The following is an 8,101-nucleotide window of genomic DNA, read 5'->3' on the forward strand; positions in this document are numbered from 1 at the left end:
ATGTACAAGACTTATTTTTTTGAACAGTATTTAAAAATGGGCATTTTGATGGCCTAATTGATCCCTTACCCGATAGATCTTATGTAGGGGATAAAATCCACAGAAAGGCAATCACTGAACTCATACTTAGCAAGAGTTCTGCAAGGAGGGAACATCAGAAAGCTGATTCTCCTCTAACAGGACTGGAATAGACTGCTTGCAGCAGCTTGTTGCATAAGGAATAAAGGGCATGCCAAAAAATGAACATGAATGTAGATTTAAACTGTAACATCTGTCTTTTCTACCACCACACCCCACCCCCACCAAGATATTCTAATCTGGAACTAGAACGCAGCAAGTGTGTTCACTATCTCTGGATGGACTATGAAAAGTAAAAAGGGATCCCAAGCAAAATTATACACATATAAGAAATTATAAGAAAGATTTTAAAAGCAAAATTAGCTAAGGAAGTCAAGTTACTGTAGCAATGTGTTCAACAGGCTGTTTATAAGCTGTTCTTTAACGGACAATTATCTACTGTATTAAAAACATGATACCTATAAGCTGTGTAAGGGGGAGCAACATAAATGTTCTGTACATTTGACAAGCAAACTCTGGTAAACAACTTGCAGGTAGGTAATATGTCTTTATATTGTCTACAGAATATAGGCAATAATAAAACTGCTTCTTCAATTTAAAATGAAATTCTAAACAACATAACGCTGTGTTTATTATAGAGATGATTTCTTCTTATCTGAAAAAAAAGACCACACCATCTGAATGCTCTTCAGAACACCAATGTCATAGTTAACATTATCTCTGATGATGTCACTAAGGATGTTAATCACAATGAACAGTCCTGTCTGGCCAATCTCAGCCATACAGTGCACCATCACGGCCTCACGTCCAACATATTCTCTTGTTTACGGTGAACGGCTTCCAAGAAGTCCAACACAGCCACTGGGTCACTGGGCACTATGTATTCCGGCCAGGTGTGAAAGTCATATTACTAGAAACTTTCTTTATTTCCCTGGAATAGAGCTTATTCAAACTTGAAAGTTAAAGTTCTCTTTATATATAATCACGAGCAGCACTTTCTTTGACATTCTTAATGCGTGATGACGTATTTATTTGAGCATACTTGTCAGGACAGTAATTGACACATCCACTCTTTCCCCTTTCCACTTCTGTCATTGTCATGACAATCACCTACTAGTTGTTTTGCAATACCATCCTCCAAAAGTCCTTTGCCACATTTTTCAGGCAGTCTTGTGTGGCAATATAACACTTTCTTGGCTTTGAATTGTTGCAATTCGTTTAAAATTCAGGCATTATAATATTTGTGTTATATGATCTGAACCAGGCTGGTTGGGATTATCATCATGTAGGACAATCCTGGCATGAGCAAAGGGCAAGATGTTTTCATCTCTATTTTTGTTTTTGTTTTCTCATCTGGGGCTCTCTTTTCAGCTGAAGAGAAATTTGGACTTCTGTATTTTAGTGTCTCTGATTTTTTCCCAAATTTCTTGTTTAACTCTCTCTGTTATCTCAGCTAATTCTCTTAGTTTTTCAGTCTGGCATTCTATTTCAGCAGCATCGATACAAGTTGTGTTGAGGCACCTTGAACTGTAGTTCTGAACCCAATGTTTCTACGATAGGATCCTCCTGGTAATGCTTCTCAAAATTCATCAAATAATTAAACTGTTCATTTCCATCAATGACATATTTCAGTTCCAACAGTGAATCATGACACGGGTCGCTTGAGTTTGCCATTGTTGCTCTGCTCTTTATCATCATCAGTGAAGACTGAAAGAACAAAATTCCAGGGCTGCTCTTCTGCTCTTGCTCTTTTGCACATGGAAGCTGCCATGTTTTACTTTTTCTGCCCCTTTCTGAGAGAGATGCCCATGTGATTACCTTTCAGTGGTGGGATCTGCACTATTCAATTGAGTTTACAGTTTAGTAGCGTCTCCATTACTTTCTGTCAATTGCTCATGATGTTCCAGGTAATACTGTATTATGGCCAATGTGGCAAATTTCTATCCTCCATAGAGGTCATAGGTCATTGCAGTGAATCTTAATATGTGTAACAGGTATGTTTCTTCTAATGGAAAGAGACACTTTAACCAGGCATTGCCTATAGACTGCCATCAACTCCTCTTGCCACAGTAGATTTTCTTTCTCTACAGAAGCGATATTTGGGTGAAACTGTCTTTGCAATATCGTGTTCCTCCTACCCTCCAGCTCCATGATAGTCCTGCTTTTTGCCCAGGGTCCCCTGGGCCTATTCAACCAGGCTGACTTGAGAGAAGCCTGCTCAGGGCAAGGCACAAATGAGGCAGAGCCAGCCAGCCACATAGACCCTCCCTCCAAGCCTGAGAATTCTCCAGCTAGTGCAGCCTCCCCTACAAGCCAGGTGGTTTCTCATGTTAGGTATTATTTTTAATTATATTAGTCATAAAAAAATGACCTATCATAGCAATAATCTCACCTTTTTTATTTCTTTATGTTTGATATAGTATTATTCTCAAAATAAAGTCTTTATCGCAATAATTTTTTTCCAAAATATTTGCAAAGTCTGATAGAAACCCCCATTAATGTATGAATTAATCTCATAGAATAGTTTACAACTAATAGTGCAGAGTATTTTGGACAGAATCCGCGTTTTAGACAGCTCCTCTTGTCACACAACTTTAAAAATTAGTTTTGACTTAATTAAAAATATATCATGCCTACTATATACCAGGCATGTGTTAGCCACATGAGATAGAGCAGTGAAAAAGAAATAGACCAAGTTGTTGTCCTCATGGAGCTTACATTCCACGTGGGATAAGGTGGGAGACAGAAAATAAAAAATCGGCAAGTAAAATGTAAGCTATATCAGTGTCAATAACTATGAAGTATCTGGGATTTTACCCTACCTATAAGCTAATAAGTTAGCGTGCCACAGTTATATGGATGTTGCCAGAAAATATGAGACTTCTGAGTCAGAGGCCAAAGGATTTTATTACCCAAAGCAATAGCAATATCCAGGGTAGAATTTTCTTTTGCTGATTCTCTGAGCTCCAGTTCCCACAAGAAGAAGTGAAGAAGGCAGGGGACGCCTACACACACACAGTGTTGAGTTGTCAGAGAGAGACCCTTGGCTTTGGGAATCTGAACCTTTTATAATGGGCAGTAAGCATGCCTGACTGCTCCAAAGAAGACATGTCCTCTATCTTCTAAGACTGTTTGCTACTTGAGCATCTTTGAAAAGACAGTGCAGAAAAAAACAATTTTTCTGTTTGCAAGATGTGCAGAAATACATTGGACAGATTTATGGAGAATTGTTTTTTTACTATAAGATGCTGATAAATGTTATGGAAAAAAAATGTAAGCAATGAGTATGGTGGGAGTGAGGATATTTCCAGTTTTAGAAAGGAAACGCCTCATTGAAAAAAATATTTCAGCTATGGCTTGAAGAGAATGAGGGGTGGAGGTAAACAGAAGTTATAAAGATTTATCTTTGACATGTCTTCCTAATCCAACAATCATGCTATAGTGTTCCCCTTTTCTTCCCTTGCCAGAGAAGACATGGATTGTTTGGGTTTTGAATCATATGAGTTCTCTATATGTTTTAGATATTAACTGCTTATTAGATATACGGTTTACAAATATTTTCTCCCAGTCCATAGGTTGCCTCCTCATTTTGTTGATGGTTTCCTTTGCTGTGCAGAAGCTTTGTAATTTGATGTAGCCCCACTTGTTTATTTTTGCTTTTGTTGCCTTTACTTTTGGTGTCAAATCCAAAAAATCATTGCCAAAACCAATGTCAAGGACCTTACTCCCTATCTCCCTATGTATTCTTCTAGGAGTTCTGTGGTCTCAGGTCTTGTGTTCAAGTCTTTAATCCATTTTGAGAGGATTTTTGTAAAATTGTATTTTGTAAATTTGTATTTTATAAATGGAAAACAAGGTCACTTTTGTCACTCCTCAGATCAAGTTTTGGAGCAATGTAAGCATTGCTATGATTTTTTCAAAAGCAGACATTGGTATTAGAACTCTTAGGTTTAATATGTAAACATTAGCAATGTACTTCCCCAAATTGGGCTTAAATTTTGGAATATCACTATTGAGAGAAATGTGATATAGAAATGGAGAATGAATGACAGAAACTACTAAAGGCCATTATAATCAATAATTTTATTTCCAAGCACTCTAATCAATACAATTTAAAACAAAAACTCACAAAAATAAACAAATTTATTTTTTTAATTTAAAAAGCAATAAACATTAAATTTATTGTTTAATGAGTATAGGTAAATAAATTTTTGAAATAAGGACAAAGCTATATTCAGTGAAAAATTCATAACTTTAAAGACTTTTTAAAGTTGTTACAATAATAGAAGAATTTTAAAATGACAAAAGATTTAATTCAGGAAGCTATAACATAAATAAAATTAGAAAAACAATATTAAATCGAACAAATTAAAGCAGAAATTAATTATATATCATAAAAAAACAGAACTGATGCTTTGAAGTCTTACCATAAGGTTTATGCACAAAAAGAAACAAATAACACTTTCAAAAATTGGAATAAAAGATCTCAAATAAAATATTAGCAATTAAAATTCAGAAATATTTTCAAAGAGTAATGGCCACAATTGAGTAATTTAGTCTAGGAATGCAACAATACCTCAACACATTTAACTACATTAATCATCAAAAGGGGAAACATCTATATGATTATCCTATTAGTTGCTAAAAAGGGATTTGATCAGATTTAACAATGTTTAAGGGTTTTTAAAACTTGAGAAAACTAGTACTAGACCTGAAATTACTTATTTGGTGGAAAAATCTGGCCTTAATTGTTATGAATCTATTAATAGTCTTTATGCATCTTTCTTAGTTTGAATATTCATACTTTTGGTGAGATGATTTAATGTGTTGATACTTAGATGCTGCCCTGGACCCCACTGGCATTATATATGCATTGTATAAACTTTCTAAAATGTGAACTTTTCTAAATTTCAAAACACATCTTGACTAAGGGATTTTTGGTTAAGTTTTAGTCTTATTGTAATGGTGAATTTTTTTAAATTTTTGTGTTGCATCATAATACACATTAAAAAGAAAAAAGGAAAAGCAATGAATTTTCAACGAATTAACATACCTTTGTAAACATTATACTAATCAGAATATAGATCATGGGTATATCATCTCATGGCTCCCCCAAGTCATTAACTCTGCCCAAGGCTAACATAAGTTTATGTTGCTGGTTTGGGTAATTATAACTGAAAACATACAACATGTAATATTTGGTAGCTGGTTTCCTTCGTTCAATATCATGGTAGTGAAATTTATCACTGTTATTGTACGTAGCTATATTTTATTCATTCTCTTCACTGAATAGTATAGCACTGTATGATTACAGCACATTTATTTATGCATTATGCTGCTGATTGATTTTCGTTTTGTTTCCAGTTTGAAACTGGTGGATTTAATTTTTATTTTTTCTCTTTTATATGTTTCTTGATTTTTCACAACAGGCGTGTTCTTCTTTGGTAACAAATAAAAAGTGTTGGGCTCTCACGTTGACCTCATGGCAGATACTTTTGGGTAAAAAGGATGCAGTGTTGATCTTCCTCAAGTATGGTTGATACACTTAATATCAGAACAAGTTCTTATCTATGATAAATTGGCATAGAAACATAACTCTACATACAGAAAGAAATGGATAAGCATTTACTAACAAAATTGTCTAGGCTTCTTGTTTGGTTGTAGCTGAGCCGACTAAAGGAATAAGGAAGAGCAAATTAAATTAGTCTAATCCTTTCTATTCTACAATTGTTGATTGAAATAATAAATAATATTTGCATTTTGTTTTCCATATCTCAAAGACAGTACCACATATTTTATATTTTATCTCTTTTTATCCTTATGTCTTTCCCCTTTCTATCATTATAGATTTAATCCCTGTCTATGACAATATTCATAGCCTGTTGCCCTCATCTATGGCTTCAGTTCCCTGAAACATGACAATCGTCTTTGCTTCTAATACCTCTGGAAGAACTTATGGTTTAAAATCCAGCTCCCAATGGGGAAGGCAGAGGGGTGAAGATGCCAAGTGCACATTGAGCAAAGAAAAGGAAGATTTGCCCCTTTTTCTGGACTCCACATGTGTACATGATCTTCTGTCAATAATAGATGATAGATAGATAGATAGATAGATAGATAGATAGATAGATAGATAGATAGATAGACAGATAGATAATGGGCTGAACTTCCTGGTCTTTCAAAGGCTATGGATGTAATTTAAAATACTGTCTATTTGCAGCTGAACTAAAGAGAAAGCTTCATCTCTTTTGGAAAATATTTCTGGTAGATAATTAAGAACTAACAAGACAATAACTGTAATGACAAGAGAAGGTCATAGAATGAGATATTTAATGGAATATGGATTTTTGTTCTATTTTTCCTAAAATTATTAAGAAATATTCCCTTTTTTCTGCTTAATAAGCAGTGTTTTCCTTTAGCATATATACACTCTGGTCATTTTATGCAATTGTTATATTGATCAAGCAATTTGATTATATATCTATAAATGTGCCGTGTATGTGCTAGTTTTGTGCCAAAACCAATACAGCATACGTAATTAATGCGTTATGCTTGTTCTAAGAGAAGCTACCATTTCAAGTATGATAATGTTCTCATAAACTTTAGCAACATGTATTGCCCAGGACTGTAAAATTTTGAAAAATAATTAAAATATATAATTATTAAACTAAATAATAATGGGGCTATTTTTTCGGGCCACTCTTTGGTAATTAAAATATCACAAACTGGTGCAAAAGAAAATTTCATGCACTACTAATTTGTACTTACTTAACTATTTATGTTTAGTTTAGCCTGAGGTAAAGAATAGTTAACGAGCATGATCAAAGCAAATTATCAATGAAAAGAGTTGATGCTGCAGTTTCTACCTATTTCTCCATACGCCCAGGAGGTCCACACTTTTGAAGCTCATGGAAAGGACAGCTTTTCTCACAGGAAAAACTCAGTGCTCTCTTGTGTTCTGTGCATGGAACACAGTCGTCAACTTGAAACTTTCCTCTTTTCTTTTTCCTTTGATAGGGATTAATTGGTATTTACAAAGCATAGATATGAAGGTATTAGTAGACATTAAAGTTAAGTTTCCAGAGAAGATAACATTTCATATCTAAAATATGGAGAGACTTGGCATAAGATTTTCATAGAGCAAAAACTAGAATTTTTACTTTGACAGCTATTCTTGCTGGGTTTTTGTTTTGTATCATTTTTTATTCGAAAACTGTTAGTCAACATCAGTTTAATAGCTCTGGTTTGTAGTATAGAAATAGTATGATCCAAAGAATAATTTTGATGAGGCAGAAGTCATGATACTCTGGTACTTGTGTTGATTTCAGAAATTATCAATGAGAATCTTTGTCATGATGGGAATCTTCAAAGAAAAAGATAAATTTAATTGAAGAAGTCTGGTTATATAGTTTATGCACTAGAGCCGTTCTAGTTATAGTTGAGACAAATTTTTGGATGGACCCATTGCATAATCCACTTGTTTCAACAGAACTGTATAGGAAATATCCTACAAGTACTGTCTGTGTTTACACTTCTTGTGGAGAAAAAGACAAGCGAAATGTCAAGTTGGTTTATCCGTGGTAGACGTTGTGATTTTTAAAAAAAATGCAAAAGCAATAACCTTACAGTGGACAGCAAACGCTGACCCATTCACCGAAACATTGTAATATGGATAGTTATTAAAATTTGTCTCATCAAACAAAACAAAGCAGTTGAACCAATAAATGTTACACCCCACTTATAATGATCTGGCCTCAGAAATCTGTAAGCCAACGAAAGTAAGCCTACTGTTTATGTTATTAAGGAGTGAAAAAATCTGAAAACAGAGAGCTCTGCATTTAATGATGTCTACTGATGCAATAGAGAGTGTGTTGTGATTCTTCCAGGATACAGGGTGGTTCTGTGTCAGTGCACATCCTGGCGATTTGGATGATAAGCTGAGATTGTAATCACCTCTCTGCCTACATTTTGGAAAAAAGAGAAAAGACAAGAAAAAGAAGCAGAGGGGGACTTGGGTCTAAGCAGC

General features: G+C 34.5%; 1 pseudogene; it reads right to left on the reverse strand.

Annotated features, from left to right (window-relative positions):
- Positions 1-710: 710 nt before the first annotated feature.
- On the reverse strand, positions 711-2,229 carry LOC101399966 (tyrosine-protein phosphatase non-receptor type 11 pseudogene; annotated as a pseudogene).
- Positions 2,230-8,101: the final 5,872 nt, after the last annotated feature.

The sequence above is a fragment of the Ceratotherium simum genome, chromosome 19 (genome assembly GCF_057802395.1).
Source record: "Ceratotherium simum simum isolate JZ-2026a chromosome 19, ASM5780239v1, whole genome shotgun sequence".
Lineage (NCBI taxonomy): Eukaryota > Metazoa > Chordata > Mammalia > Perissodactyla > Rhinocerotidae > Ceratotherium > Ceratotherium simum.